General features: G+C 32.9%; 1 protein-coding gene and 1 long non-coding RNA gene across 2 annotated transcripts in view; one reads left to right on the top strand and one right to left on the bottom strand.

Moving 5' to 3' along the window:
* LOC141400619 (paired box protein Pax-6-like) overlaps positions 1-14,381 on the top strand; it is a 260,551-nt gene that overhangs the window by 235 nt on the left and 245,935 nt on the right. Inside the window, exon 2 of the mRNA XM_073979911.1 lies at positions 10-95. The gene's annotated coding sequence lies outside the window, so the exon portion shown is untranslated. The remainder of the gene's footprint in view (positions 1-9; positions 96-14,381) is intronic.
* On the bottom strand, positions 2,942-4,076 carry LOC141402857 (uncharacterized). Its single transcript, XR_012412740.1, has 2 exons — positions 3,960-4,076; positions 2,942-3,857 (listed from the first exon to the last, which is right to left on the bottom strand). It is a non-coding gene; the product is annotated as an uncharacterized lncRNA (long non-coding RNA).

A 14,381-nucleotide genomic window follows, 5' to 3' on the forward strand; every position in this document is an offset into this window, starting at 1 on the left:
TTATTCCAGATGCCGATTTTCTGCTGATGGTTTTTAATTTAACAGGAGAATTTGTTTTATTTCACAACTAACGAGAAGCGTTCAACGAGATTCCGGTATTTTATATTTAAAAGTGTTTTATTTGTTTTCTTCCATTTAAATTCAAGTGTGACGGTAAATTATTACTTTTTTAATTTTTTCATTTCGTTTTTCTTTCATTTATTTCTTGTGTGATTTATAATTGTGTATATATCTAGCGTCTGTTCAAAAAATTCAAAAAAAAAAATTTCAAAAATTCAAAAAAATTCTTAGGTTATATGAGAATTGCTTTATCAAAATAATTTCTAATGATAACAACAAATTTTTTTATCGACGATGGTCAATATGAACATTACTTTTATCGGCAAATTTTACAATTTTACAATTTTTTTCTGTGTATGTTTATAAAAGTTTTAATTGAAGAATTGAACCAAGTTTTACTATCCGAAGTAATTATTTTTGTTTTTAGAGCAACTGTTGAGTTGAATAGGTCAAAGATATGTTTTTGCAGTAAATCAACTTGTTGATCAACGGAGTATAAACTCTACAGTTCATTTCAGTTAATTTGGAGGAATTTCCCTCTAAGTCAATATAGTTGACACTTTTAAAATCTCGATATGTAGGTATATGATTGTTCTTCTACTTTTACTTTTATGCTAAAGTTATAGGCAAGAAATATTAGGGCATGCCTGGAGAAACAGGAGGCTGATATTTGGTCATAAAGAAGAACGTTACAGGTTATTAACATAAAACAAGTCCAGAAGTGTATTGACCGTTGCAGAAAAGTGGGTAGGGTTGCTGTTATTAGTAGGATAAAGCCTAAGTGAAAGCATACTATTAGATAGTGTGGGATCAATCAGATTTTCAAAATGCATTTTGTTAAGAACATTTTAAGAACGAACCTGTTATTCAATATTTTCTTTGACATTTTATGTTCATTAACAGCAATGTTGTTTTTAAATCATGCATATGCGATCTATAAATATACTTTGTTTTCTAAGATGAGGAAAGCGAAAAATTATAAAATCAATATAAATCCAATTTGGACTCATCATTAATGTAATGAAGGGGAAAATACGAGGGAAGGTGCCACCAAGGGATGTGTCATCTTTAATGGCCTATTTCACCAAGACGATTCGGATACAAATTATTCGAACTACTACCAAATTTCTGTTTTATGAAAAAATATTTGAATTGTTTTTGTTTTCAATCGAACAAATATTTCCTACATCAACATGAGCTAATCTTTTAAGCAATGAGAGCTTTTTGAAAGCTCTTAGGCATGGGAGCATTAACCTTTCAACCGCTTACTTTTGTTCTACATAACACAGTTATAATAATTCTTAACATGGTTAATTTATTAAACATAAAAAGGTTTCTAGTATATTTTTCATAATTGACTATGGTGACCAATACATCTGCGCACTATAATTCCGCTGATCAAAATTAATGTAAAAATGTTTACATTTTCACGTCGATATGATAAAAGTTGATACAATATTGTTTGTGTATAAAGTGCTATACTAGGGGACTTATTTCCAATAAAATGTTGCGATTATGAAAGATAAATTACCATATTTTACATGGTCTTTTATAATGCTGCATTTTGCTGGAAATAAGTCACTTGACGGGTTGTGTGTGAGTCATCTTTCGAACGCGGAATGGTTTTATCTTTGATTACTTCTAATCAATTTTCGAGGCACAATATCATTTCAACATGCCAAAATTACGGTGTGAAATATTAAAATTGTTAGAAAATGTTTTGCATTGCAAAGTAACATTGTAAGAATCACGGATATACAATATATAAGGAGATAAAAAAACAGTTTTCCGCGGCGCAACTACAATTAGTTGATCTAAGAGTAACGATGGAGGTTCTGGAGCAGAAGGCTCATGAATAACAACAGAAGGCATAGGGGGATTACTTTGCGAAACCGAAGGTGAAGGACTCTCAGCTGGAGTATGTAAATTGGTTATAGGTTTATTGATGACAGAAATAATAGTATTTGTTTTATTAGTAGGAATAAGAACCAAGGACGAAGAAGACTCAGGCAGAGTGTTAACTACTTATGAGTTTTCAGAAGACTGGGCAATTGGAGTGATAGGAGGAGCTGAAGTAGCAATCGGGGAATTTAAAGCAATTAGATTTTCAGAGGTGGAAATGGTATTACTGGCTGATGATTTTTTCCATTTCGGAGAATCAACTGAGTAATCAAAACTATATAACATTTTTTCTATTTTTTCCAAATTATTAAAAAGGGGATTAAATTTATTTTTTAATTTAGATATGATTTGCTAGAGTATGTACATATTTACAATTATAACACTTTTAAAACCTCAACAGTTTCATGTATATCACACAATTCTTATCCTCTAACGATTCTGGAGGATTCTTTTTTGATACGCTCCATGAAGTCCTGGAAAAACGTTTCTGATCTGAAGGAATTAAGAAGCAACTCTCATTTATGTTAAATCGTTTAAAGTTAACCCGTGGCACAAGAGGAATCTTTTTTATAATAATTTGTAATTTTTCACGTAAATTCTCTAAAATCCGCATTTATGGTCCAATCGATGAAAAATGTTTACCAGTTCAATGTTGTGGCTATAAAACGAATTCCATAAAAATTTTGAAAATTGGATCTGACTTCGATATAGCTATATAGGGCCCTATCGGAATTTTTTTGTAGAATTCGCTTTTTAGCCACAAGAATGAGCTGGAAAAAAAATGTTCATCGATTGGACCATAAATACGGATTTTAGAGAATTTTCATGAAAATTCACCTGTGGCCCCACACAACGTAGATAAGGTACAATGACGTAGATATGGTGTCGAGATGCATTTCAGACTACGTCCCTGACATTATTCCTTAATAATTGCTTTTAAACATTTATCCAACGACCGATGTATCAAAAGATAAAAAGCTTTTATATATTCTTAAAAATTATATTTTTTAAGATAAGGTTGAGAAAGTAAGACATCGATTTTCCAATGATATAAGCCGAACTAAGAAAAGATTTCCACACATTTTTATTTGTTGCTTTTCTTTGCCAATTTGGATTCTTGCAGGTTCTGCAGCAGACATTTTATTACCATATCATTACATATACAGTTTAATCTCGATTATCCGGACACCACCGCACTATAGATAATTTGGCCTGTTTTTGGGGCGGTGGACTTATGGGCTTTTTATATATTTTTAATGCTTTATATGCAAAAGTCTGCTAAAACAAACAATTACGCAGTAGAATTCGGATATATCGAACATCGGTTATAAGCAACTACGTTTACAACAAACAAAGTTTTGTGTTCCCAAATAATTTTTCTTAATAATTGTACACACACTTAACTTCTTAAAATTACCATTACTATAATGAACAAAAATTGTCAACCCGCGAGTAGAATTTCATACAATTTGTTAGGATTTACAGGTCCGCTTTTAAGCACAAGAGGATAGCGACGAATTTAAGCACTGTTTCAAATGTTTTAAAATATAATATTTAAAAGTATGCTCTAATAAGAATTTTACAGACGAACACGTTAATAACGAACGTCGAATATTTGTTGTTTCTACATACTATTCTTATTTTACATATTTTTTTCATTCCAACCCAATGTACGCGGTTAAAAGAAAAATTAGCTTATAATGAACTAAAATATTAATCCACCAACAGATTTTTATAAACATTGATATGTTAAAATATTGATTCGCGAAGATATCTTAAAAAAATATTTTTAAATAAAATTCTTTATTGAGCTTGAGGTCAGTGTTGGTTAATTTTATTGTTTCATATTTTTCCCAATATTTCGCAATTTTTAAATTGCATCTTCAGGGGATGATCTACAATGACATTAAAAATTTTGTATAAATATAAATACTTGTATCACAGTAATTTGAAGATAAACACATTTGCAAATATTAAAGCGATTATAATTAACTTACAATACGTAAAAACTATTAACAGTCAAGTATTTCTTAAGAACTAATGTAGTTTCACTACCATTGTCTGTTCGTTGTAAATATTGCACTGAAGTTACTACGTATTGCATGATCTCTTTTTTGTCAAATATCTATAACAGTAGGCTGTGTTGTCAGTATCGCTCTTATAGTTTATCTTCTTCTTCGTTGGGATGTTGTTGATGTGCAGCATCTCCAATGTTAGACGTCTGTTATAATTGTTCTCCATTTGCAGTACACGTACATTGTCGAAGTTTGGTATGTGGTTGTTAAGCTTACAGTGGTCCGCAAGCGCTGTTCTTTGTATTGTATTCTGATGTCGTAATTTTATATCAGATTTATGTGCCGATAATCTTGTTTTTAGTTTATTTTTCGTGGTCCCCACATACACCTTTCCACATTTATCATCTTCGTTTAATGTCATTGTAGATCATCCCCTGAAGATGCAATTTAAAAATTGCGAAATATTGGGAAAAATATGAAACAATAAAATTAACCAACACTGACCTCAAGCTCAATAAAGAATTTTATTTAAAAATATATATTCAAAAGGTCGAATAAACACAAATTTATAAAATTAAAAAAATATTATTTTTTTAAGGATCAAATAAACCGCGCAATCATTTTCCCTAGTTGGAACGTATTACATATATAATTAACAAAATGTTGACCACGACACGTCTGTACATTTTTGTAACACATTATGAATATTTCTTCAAAGAAAATGTCTTTTTAGTTCAAATTGGATGCTTTTTTGTGTTTAATATTTTCTTCAACAAACCAAAAATTTTAAAAGGTGATATATATAACTTAAAAAATCGCAACTTGGTATATTATGTAGTTGATTCAGAACCTTCTTCTATGACGATTTTTCCGCTGTAACAAAAATTTATTAAAATATTTAAATTATTCTCTGAGTTTTAATCCTTTTTAATATTTTTATTTTGCCTTCGAAATTTTAAGTTTGACTTCGAATTATAGCGCGAATTTTGAATATTTTTGAAAACAAACTACATATCCCTATAATCTGGCACGTTTTTTCTTCAAATTATAAAACTCGCGTTATTAAAAGTGCAAAAAATGACTTTTTGCCTAAGCAAATATCACGGGTTTTGGCCATTTTTACTTCCAAATTTACTTCTTATATTCCTCCATTTAGGTGTCCTTTTCTGAGTATTTTTGTCGTCTAAAAAATTCTACAATTGGTGGATATTTATTCACAGTTTTTCTTTTTTATTTTAAGGATAGAAACTTCGTAGTCCACGTACATATATTGGTTTCCCGTGCCCATAGGAAATGAGTCGCTCTTACGATTAGCGATAAAATTTCAGAATTCAAATGCACTCATATCATTATGGTGAATATATTTTATTTTATATCTCGTCGTCATTGTTTTATATAAATGTTTAGGCCTACGAATAGAACAAAATGGAGTTTAAATCTATTGGTTGCATAATTACGAGAATAAAATGCAACAATCCGTAGTTACCGGTGATTTTGAATGTCAATGAAAGAAAATAAAAAGAGCCATTCGATTTTCTAAATAATTTATTGATATTTCTATACAAGTTGTGGGATTCTCTAACGCAACTTTTGATTACCGACAGAAATCGCTAAAATTAAAATGCTTATAATTTCGGTAACAAAAGAAATTTGTCGGTAAGTTAGCGACCAAAATAAAGTTGTCGCTAGGTACTACAGCTAGCAACAGTATTGTCAACATTTATTACTATTCGTTCATAATTTTGTGTCTTAAATTTACCGAATTTTTTCGGTAACCAAAAAATACGCACGGGAACCCCACTACTGGTCTCTATCCTTGTTCTTTTTTAAATTCAAATAAAAGTTCAGCTATTAATTCCAACGCTTTACGGCAGAAAAATCATTCGACAAGTTCAGATAGATTATTCCATATTGACTCAGGTAAATATTGGAGTAGTTAAATCAATAGTTCCGTTCCCGCACTTTTTGGCTTGGAGTTCATTATGAAAGTATTTTCATTTTTGGTTTGTGGAAACATTTGGTTGCCTAACTGTGCAAATGAATGTATTTTTAATTAGAAAATTTAGTGGCCTGTTTCTCTAAGACGAACCAAATTTGTTCGAGTTACTGCCAAACTCATTGTGGATCTTTTAGTTTGATCGAAAACAAAGTGAATTAAATATTTTCAAAAAAAGAAAACAGAAATATCGTAGTAGTTCGAACGAATTTGGTTTCGAATCGTCTTAAAGAAACAGACCGTAACTCATTAAATTTTGAGTTATTCGTACATCCACAATGCTATTATAGCAATTATCACTATTCACTTGTGACGAGGGATAAATATGCGGCAGAGAAACAAATGATCAACCACAATCCCATCAACTTTCTTTCAGGGAGTTGCCACAACATGTACTCGAACACACACTTCCGTACAAAGTATTATTTGGTACATAGCCTGACAATTGAATTGCGTGGCTTCTTCCAGCGCATGTTGGACTTAGCCAAAAATTAATAAGCATTTTGTTTTGTGGTTAGAAGCAGTTGAGACAGCAATTATCAGATTCATTCACCCTTGTAGAATTTCATTCGTTTAGACCGGTTTTGGGTATAAGACTTTCTTTGGCTTTCCTTTCTTTTTTAACTTCTGTTGTTCGGCTTTAAGTGGTAAATGTTTTGTACCTTTTTGTTATTGCTTGCACCGTTTATAATTTTTTGGTCAATACCAAAGTGAAACAAGTGATAACAAAACAGCAAAGGTTTTTGAATATTAAGTTTGCTGCATTATGGTTGTAATGAAATTAAATTTCTTGCGACAGAAAGTTGTTCAATGTGGTGATGATATTTAAATTAAAATAATGTTTTTGTTTTGCCACATATGTATGTACACATTTATGACAATTAAGTTAATTAAGGCCTTCGATAAGTTTGGCCCTTCATCAGTACGTCTGCAAACCCATGCATATGCATTCAGAGACACACTTCAAATGGGAGAGGGAAACATTTTTTCTATCTCTTCGAAATAAGAGGCCCGAAAACAAAGTTGCCCACTCCAACCAACCCTGAGTAAACGATGCGGATTAAATGTCGTGACTCAAAATAATTACTAATTATTATTGATGGGATAGATTTGTATGTAATAGTGTTGTACAAAATATTCCACTTACTTTCGTATTCGTAGAAAATATAATTGTGGTTGTGGGTTAAATTAATATTTGGGACATAAAGCCCAAAATTAAATAGAATTAGGCGAAAATTGTTTTCGTTTTGGCTGCGACTTCTTTCGTGTAGCTGACTGCCCCACAGTACGCATGCGTGAGTAAATTGGGATCTCGTGAGACCGATCTTTCGTTTGATAAACCGCCAGATGATAACTTGTGAACCAAAATCGAAATAGAGGCGACTGCTTACTCTTCCTGCTTTGTCTATGGACATGTGTGTTTCAGAGTATAAGAATGTCAACAACCCATCACAGGTAGCTAATTAAGTTGATACAAATGAATGCACAAATCCCTAGAATTGTTTTTGATTTTTTTTTCACCACAGGAAGAGCATTCTTATTTTGGTTCATTTCAGTTGTGATCTCAAAAAACAAACACATATCATAATCTGGTGGATTATTCAAAACTTTTGAGATATTTAATGCAATCTGACAACGCTAATGGAATCAGTTCTGGGATCATATAAAATCTTCTTGCGTTCTAAATATTTGTATACATAAACTTCTAAAAGTCCTTAAAAATATTTCTCTAATTATTCAGTTAATATTACAAACAATCAATTTAGGCCTAAATTTTAGGGTAGATATTTTGTACAAAAATTTTAGAAGTAATTCTTTTAAAATTTCTTAGAGGTAAATTGTATAAACAGTTAGTGCTTTATCACTAACTCCTTCATTTAACTTAATGCCAACTATTAAGCCAAGCGACTGCAATTGATCCTTTCTGCTTCGAATTTCTTAATTAGCCTTCTTTCTTCGACGAATGTCAATGTTGCCAAAACGGTTAGCGTCCACTACTGCCACAGTCAATACAATACAATTTAGAAATTAACACAGAACGGATCTGTAGGAGATAAATTTGATTTATGCAGCAAACTCATAACTAAGGGACTTTAGAATCCATTCTGCAAAGATTTACGATGGATCAGCGGGAGATTTATTACGTTTTGATAGGACTCGCAAATGGAAAAGGCGGCAAAGGCAGTGACAATCAATGGCATACTTGGCTACACATTAATTGATGCATATTCACGTCGCCACACCAATGCATTTAATGTCTTGGCAATTTTAAATCGTATTACCAAAATAAGGTGAGTGCTAATGAATGTAAACGATTTTCTACACACAGATAAAAATATACATTTGAAACAGTAATATATGTACATTCGGAACTACATTTCCTATTTATGTACACTGATCCAAGCCTTGCATATAGAAAGTCGTGGCTTTGAAACTCCTTAATTTATATAAAATTCATTAAACATTTTACTGAATCCAAAAATAAAAAAATGTATATTTTATTCTTGACCGAAAAATTGAATTGTTGGTAATTGTTTTATTGCCAAATAATGTGTGAAAAATGAATGCAAACAATGCATACTTTCTTTTTGACCACAAATTGTAATCGAATTTTGTTGGTATGTATTTGTTTTGATCGTCAAAAAATGGGTAAAAAATGTTAGCAGCGGATAATTTAATTTTGTCAAAAAGTTGTTAAAAACCGCTCGTAAGATTACTTCCCAGCAAAAAGTATGCCTCCAAAGATGCAGTTAAATCATATATAAAAGTGATTTGGAATGACATCAAATAATGTATTTGTTTTACGAGAGTGGGGGTCACACAAAAGAAGCTGTTGTGGGGAATTCGATCTAAAAACGCCTAATTTCATGAAATTATTCCATTGACATTACTCTAGTGTGGACCGGGACTATCTTTTCACCTCCAGTTCAGAATTCGACATATACTCCTTTTTAGGAAAATGGTAAACAAAAGAAAAGTACTATTCGAAGTTTGCCTTAAACATGAAAATGCGACAGCTTTCAGCGATATCATAATATATTTTACAAAAATTACATCTAAATCACGAAAGAGATATGAAAAAAATGACCTAACAATGAAAATGCGAATATTAACAATCAAAAATAGTTTGAAATAGTTTTCTTAAGTAGTCTCCAGCATGATTTATACGCTTTTTCATGCGCTCAAACCAATTGTTGAATCCTCTTTTCCACTCCCATTTAGACACCTCCAAAACATGGTTTTTTAACTTTTTACATCATCTTCTGGCTACGAAAATCGTTGACCACGCCCTTTTTCTTGATATGCTGGAATCAAATAAAGTCATTGGATCCCCAGTCAGGTCTTTACGGCGGATGACCCATCAATTCCACGTTTTGTTCTGTCAAGCAGGCGCTGTTTTGAATCGATGTGTGAGAGCTCGCATTGTCATGATGTACAATGATTCGTCAAATTGTAGTGTACCACTCAGAATTCACCGTCCTACATTTATGAAGCTGTATAGTCGCCACACGGGCAGTTTTGCCGAAGAAACAGGCGACCATTTGCTTCAAAGTGCTTCTTACATGAACAACTTTCATTGGATTTGGCTGACTTTCGAAGACCTAAGCGGTCGATTACTGTTTTGTTTCGGGCTCCTAAGCATAGATCCAAAATTGGTCGTCTGTGGCGATCTTGTAAACCTCGTTTGAAGTTCAACGATCGTTTTTATTCACGAGCGATTGTCCAATTTTACTGGATCACCGTCACGACCTTCGTATGGAGTATTATCCCAATGGCTTAAACTTCATCATGTTTTGTTTTTCATCAATGTTTCTCAAAACGAACTGACAGCGTTGCAAAATTTTACTCATCGCTACCAATATCATGATTTCATCCCGGCGAAGGGAACTATCAGAACAAAAAAAAGTGATTTCTTCAAGTCACTGTCACACAAGATCGTATTACAAACTGCCCTGAGTATGTATAGGCTAAAAACTGTCAAACTGTCAAAAAAATTCAAACGGCACACGGCAACACGCGGTGTTTCCTAGGCCAGATAGTTTAGTGCAGCCCTCGTATATAGCTACCAAATGTGTGTACAATTTCAATAAAATGGAGTGTTGCCAACAGCAATATAGCTTATTTCCAACGTAAAAATGTAGAATTGTTAAATGACAAAATCAAAGATCTACCCAAACCCATTAAAACAAGACACTTGCCAGAGAAAGCTCTCATTTGTACAGTAATTTTTGGTAACTACTGACAAATCAAGCTTCTAATCCATTATTTTATCAAAGGCATGTCGAATCAAACCCGTAAACCCAAACCTTACTTAAAACTTCGCGCCGATCAGAACATCATTGCGACCTACAGACCCGCTACAAAATCGGATAAAAATTTTGTTTTTGGTCCATTTCACCTCCTAAGTATTTCTCGATCATCACCAAAAACTTTGATTGATTACAATTTTTGGTTTGATTACAATTTTTAATAAACGGAGGGACGAACGAGATGTTTGTTCGGTTTATTTCATCGTCATGCTATGTCACATTGGGGGTCTACGACGAATACTTCGTGGTGTTACATGAATTTTCGGAAAAACGAACTTATAATACCCTTTCCACGTTGTTGTGTAGGGTATTATAAACCTCTCGACGAGCTGAGTCGATCTGGCTATATGTGTCCGTCCGTCTATCGGAATGGGCAAAAAAACTTATTTTGAGAAAAAGTCGACTTCTATATATATACCAAAAGTAAAACCAGTAAAAAATCAAAGTAGAAAATATCACCTTTACAACAATGTAAATGAGCTAAAATCGCGTAACATGGTACCAACTAATATTGTAGATAAGGCTTGTCAAAATGCTGTAGATCAATCATATGCAAGTTTTTTTTTTTTTAAATCTGACTCTAACCAGTTCCAATCCAAAAATCACAATTCGTCACTAATTTCGGATTTTATTAGTATTCCTAAACAGTTCCTTGAGAAACCTACTTGGGATCAACAGATAATCACATTTTTGAAAAAATATAAGACAATGTCTATTATGACTAACTACAAAGTAGATATAGTTTTTTGCAAGAATTACACTTGCGTAATAACACTTTTTCTCTCTTGGATAATTACTCGGTAATTTACCATAAAAGCACTTTAGGAGTTGCGATCGCATTTAAAAAAATCCGTTTCTTTTAGAAAAAATTTGTATCCCGGGACAAGACTTCTTAACCCAGCAAACCAAAATCGGAAGAAACATCAGATTTCGGACCGAAAGTCGGATGAAACATCCGACTTTGGATCCGCATTCGGTCCGAACTCTGACCGAAAGTCATATGACGTGACACGTCAAGTGTTCTCTGACCGAAATTCGTATGAGAATCGGATGTTTTAGCCAACTTTCGGCCCGAATTCGGAACGAACTCTGATGAACTATCGTATAAATTTCTGATTTATTTACCGACTTTCGGACAGATTTCGGTCCGAATTCGGAAGTAAAATCTTATGAAATTCGAAAGTGTGTGCCGACTTTCGGACCGAATTTGGTCCGAAGTCAGATGAACTATCGTATGAATTTCTGATTTATTTATCAGCATTCGACCAGAATTTTTTATTATTAAAAGATGTTGAAAATACACAGTTAATTCATGAAATATCCAAATCCTATAAAAGTTTATCTACTATAAACATATTAAAGGTTTTAATATCATCTTATGCTGTGTTAAAGCGCCACTTGGTGAACAAACAAACTGTGGAGAACAACAAATTCAACACGACCTGTGAAATATGTAAAACAATTGTTATTAATACATACATATATGAAAAAATACATGTCTTCACATGCAAAAAATGTTGATACACATAAAAGTGTTAAGAAACTTAACTTTGGCCATATACAAGTATAAAACATATGACTTTCCACGGAATAGTGTTGAAGTTTGACGAAGAAAATCTTTACTTTCATTAACTTCATAAAAATAAAGAAATATGTAAGCAACCGATCACTATTAATAACATTTAAACACTATCATGCATCAACACGCATAAAAAAAATAAACAAAATTTCTTCTCCGATACAGAAATTTAAACCCGAGCACTCAATTTTTCGTTCGTACTGCATCAACATCAACAATTACACATTTACAATGTGCGAGCGAAACATATACAATTCTTTTCTCTCTGCTTATTTACACTTAATTTTGCCAAAGCAGCACAAGAGAAAATAGAAGAATTCCCTTCAAAGAGGGAGAGAGAGGACGGTAAAAACTTCGTCAGACTATTCGGACAGAGTTCGGACCGAAGTCAGTCAGACGCGTCGGAAAAAACCTCCGACTTTGAGCAGACGCGTCGGACGTCCGACATTGTGTTTGCTTGGTAAGTGTTTTTGCAGTTGTGGATGTCAAATACGATGGGACCAATAAGAAATTTACTTCCCCAGCAATTATAATCGTTTAGAAATTGTAAATGTATTGAAAGCAATTTTAAGATATGCAGAGAGCAGGGACGTACGCAGGATTTCATTTCGGGCGGGGCCCAACTTGACCAAAAATTATGAAATTAAAAAATGTTGTGTAGCATTACGTAAAGCAATTTTAAAGGGGTTTTAGTTGATTTTATATGAAATATTGATACAAAGTATATAATTTCAATTGAGAGAGTTTACAATATTTTAGATATAACTTTGAAATTCGGTGCCACCGTTGTGCAATGGTATGCACACCCGCCTTGCACGCTGAAGGTCGTGGGTTCGATTCCCCGGTCAAGCTACATCAAACAATTTTCAACGGTGGCAAAATACCCCACAGTAATGTTGGCGACATTTCCTGAGTATTTCAGCCATGTAAAACTTCTCTATAAGTGGTGTCTTAAGACACGCCGTTCGGACTCGGCGATAAACAGTAGGTCCCATATCATTGAGCTAATATGAATTGGGGTGCACTCATTGATATGAGAGAAGTCTCCCTTGTCCCATCTGGGATGTTTGTTTGGGAATAATAAATAAGTCTGTGGATGTTTAGAATTGAAATTAACCATATCAGAACATGTTCAGTATAGTCCCCATACACAAATTCCGCCTGGTATTTTGAAGATTTTAACCAAATTCTCCAACGCCATTGACGCAATAACTAAAAAATCTTTCAAATGAACATTACCCATATAGGTTTACGTTTTAATGTATCCCAGAATTTTTAACCACAGTAGGTCTTATATGGCATTTTCGATTCTATTTCAAAGATTTTCAGTATTTCTTCTTCTTTAAAGTACATATCCATATATCCATATTAACTTCAGTCCCATTAAAAAAGTTTTGCCTTATTTTTGCCTTATTAAGTTATCAATTGGACACATTTTTACCACGAGGACTGATTCTGACAAGAAGATCTATCTAAAAACCTATTAATGTTATTTGTATACCATTAATTAATTGAAATTAATAACTCCAAAAAAGAATAAATCGAATCCGCGAGTGCAGATTGGGCTTGTACCGAACTATTGTTAGAAAATAATATTCTTTTATGTCATGAAAACACCAAAACTTTACTATTTTACCAGAAGAGATAGAGTTCATGCTAGCTAACTAAAATATTCAGAAAATTACATTTATGGCCTTTTCAGTACTGCAAGAATCTACTCATTTTCAGTAGCAAAAATATGTAGATTCCTGAAGGTTCTGGAACAGGCGTTTAGAAAAAAGGGAAAACATTTTTATCAGGAGTCGGGCGATACCAACTACGACTCATAGACTCCGAATTCTACTCGCAGTATTGTTTGAGACTACGAAATCCACATTCTCTCTCTGCAAAATTTTAGCTAAGTCCTGACAAAATAGGTTAAGTCGGAAAACTCCATCAGTTGTGCGATTGTCTAACACATTTTTTGAGTTACCGACAAAAATCGGTAAAATTTAAACCCAAAATTATATATGAAAAACTCAATAAAAATTGAAAACAGTCTTACTATCGGTATAACTTTACACTGCTTTTTATTCGTCGCTAACTTACCGAAAAAGTCGGTAATTACCGAAATTATAAGTATTTTAATTTTACCGACAATTGTCGGTAACTCAAAAATTGAGTAAGAGAATCGCTCTGCTGATATCCCAGTTGTTGTTGTTCCGCCTTATTTCTATCTTAATTGTACGATTAGATGTTTATGAACTCGATGACATTTGAAACTTTCCAAGGACTATGACTTCTGTCGGCACAGCGGAGGTAAACTTATGAAAATTCATAACTTTTGTTTTCTCGAAAACAAGTAAAAAATATCAGTCGGGTTTGCCGACAGCCTGTGTAAGTTGAGACTTTTATCTATAGACAGATCGTTGTCTATAGACAGATCTTTGTCCTATAAATTGTGTAGTCAGGGAGTTTCAGAATTTCGTGGCTTTTTTTTGGACGCATTTTCGAAAAATTTTTTGGTAAAAATTTTTAAG

This window comes from Musca autumnalis, unplaced genomic scaffold (assembly GCF_047663935.1).
Source record: "Musca autumnalis isolate F117 unplaced genomic scaffold, ASM4766393v1 scaffold_4, whole genome shotgun sequence".
In the NCBI taxonomy this organism is placed as follows: domain Eukaryota; kingdom Metazoa; phylum Arthropoda; class Insecta; order Diptera; family Muscidae; genus Musca; species Musca autumnalis.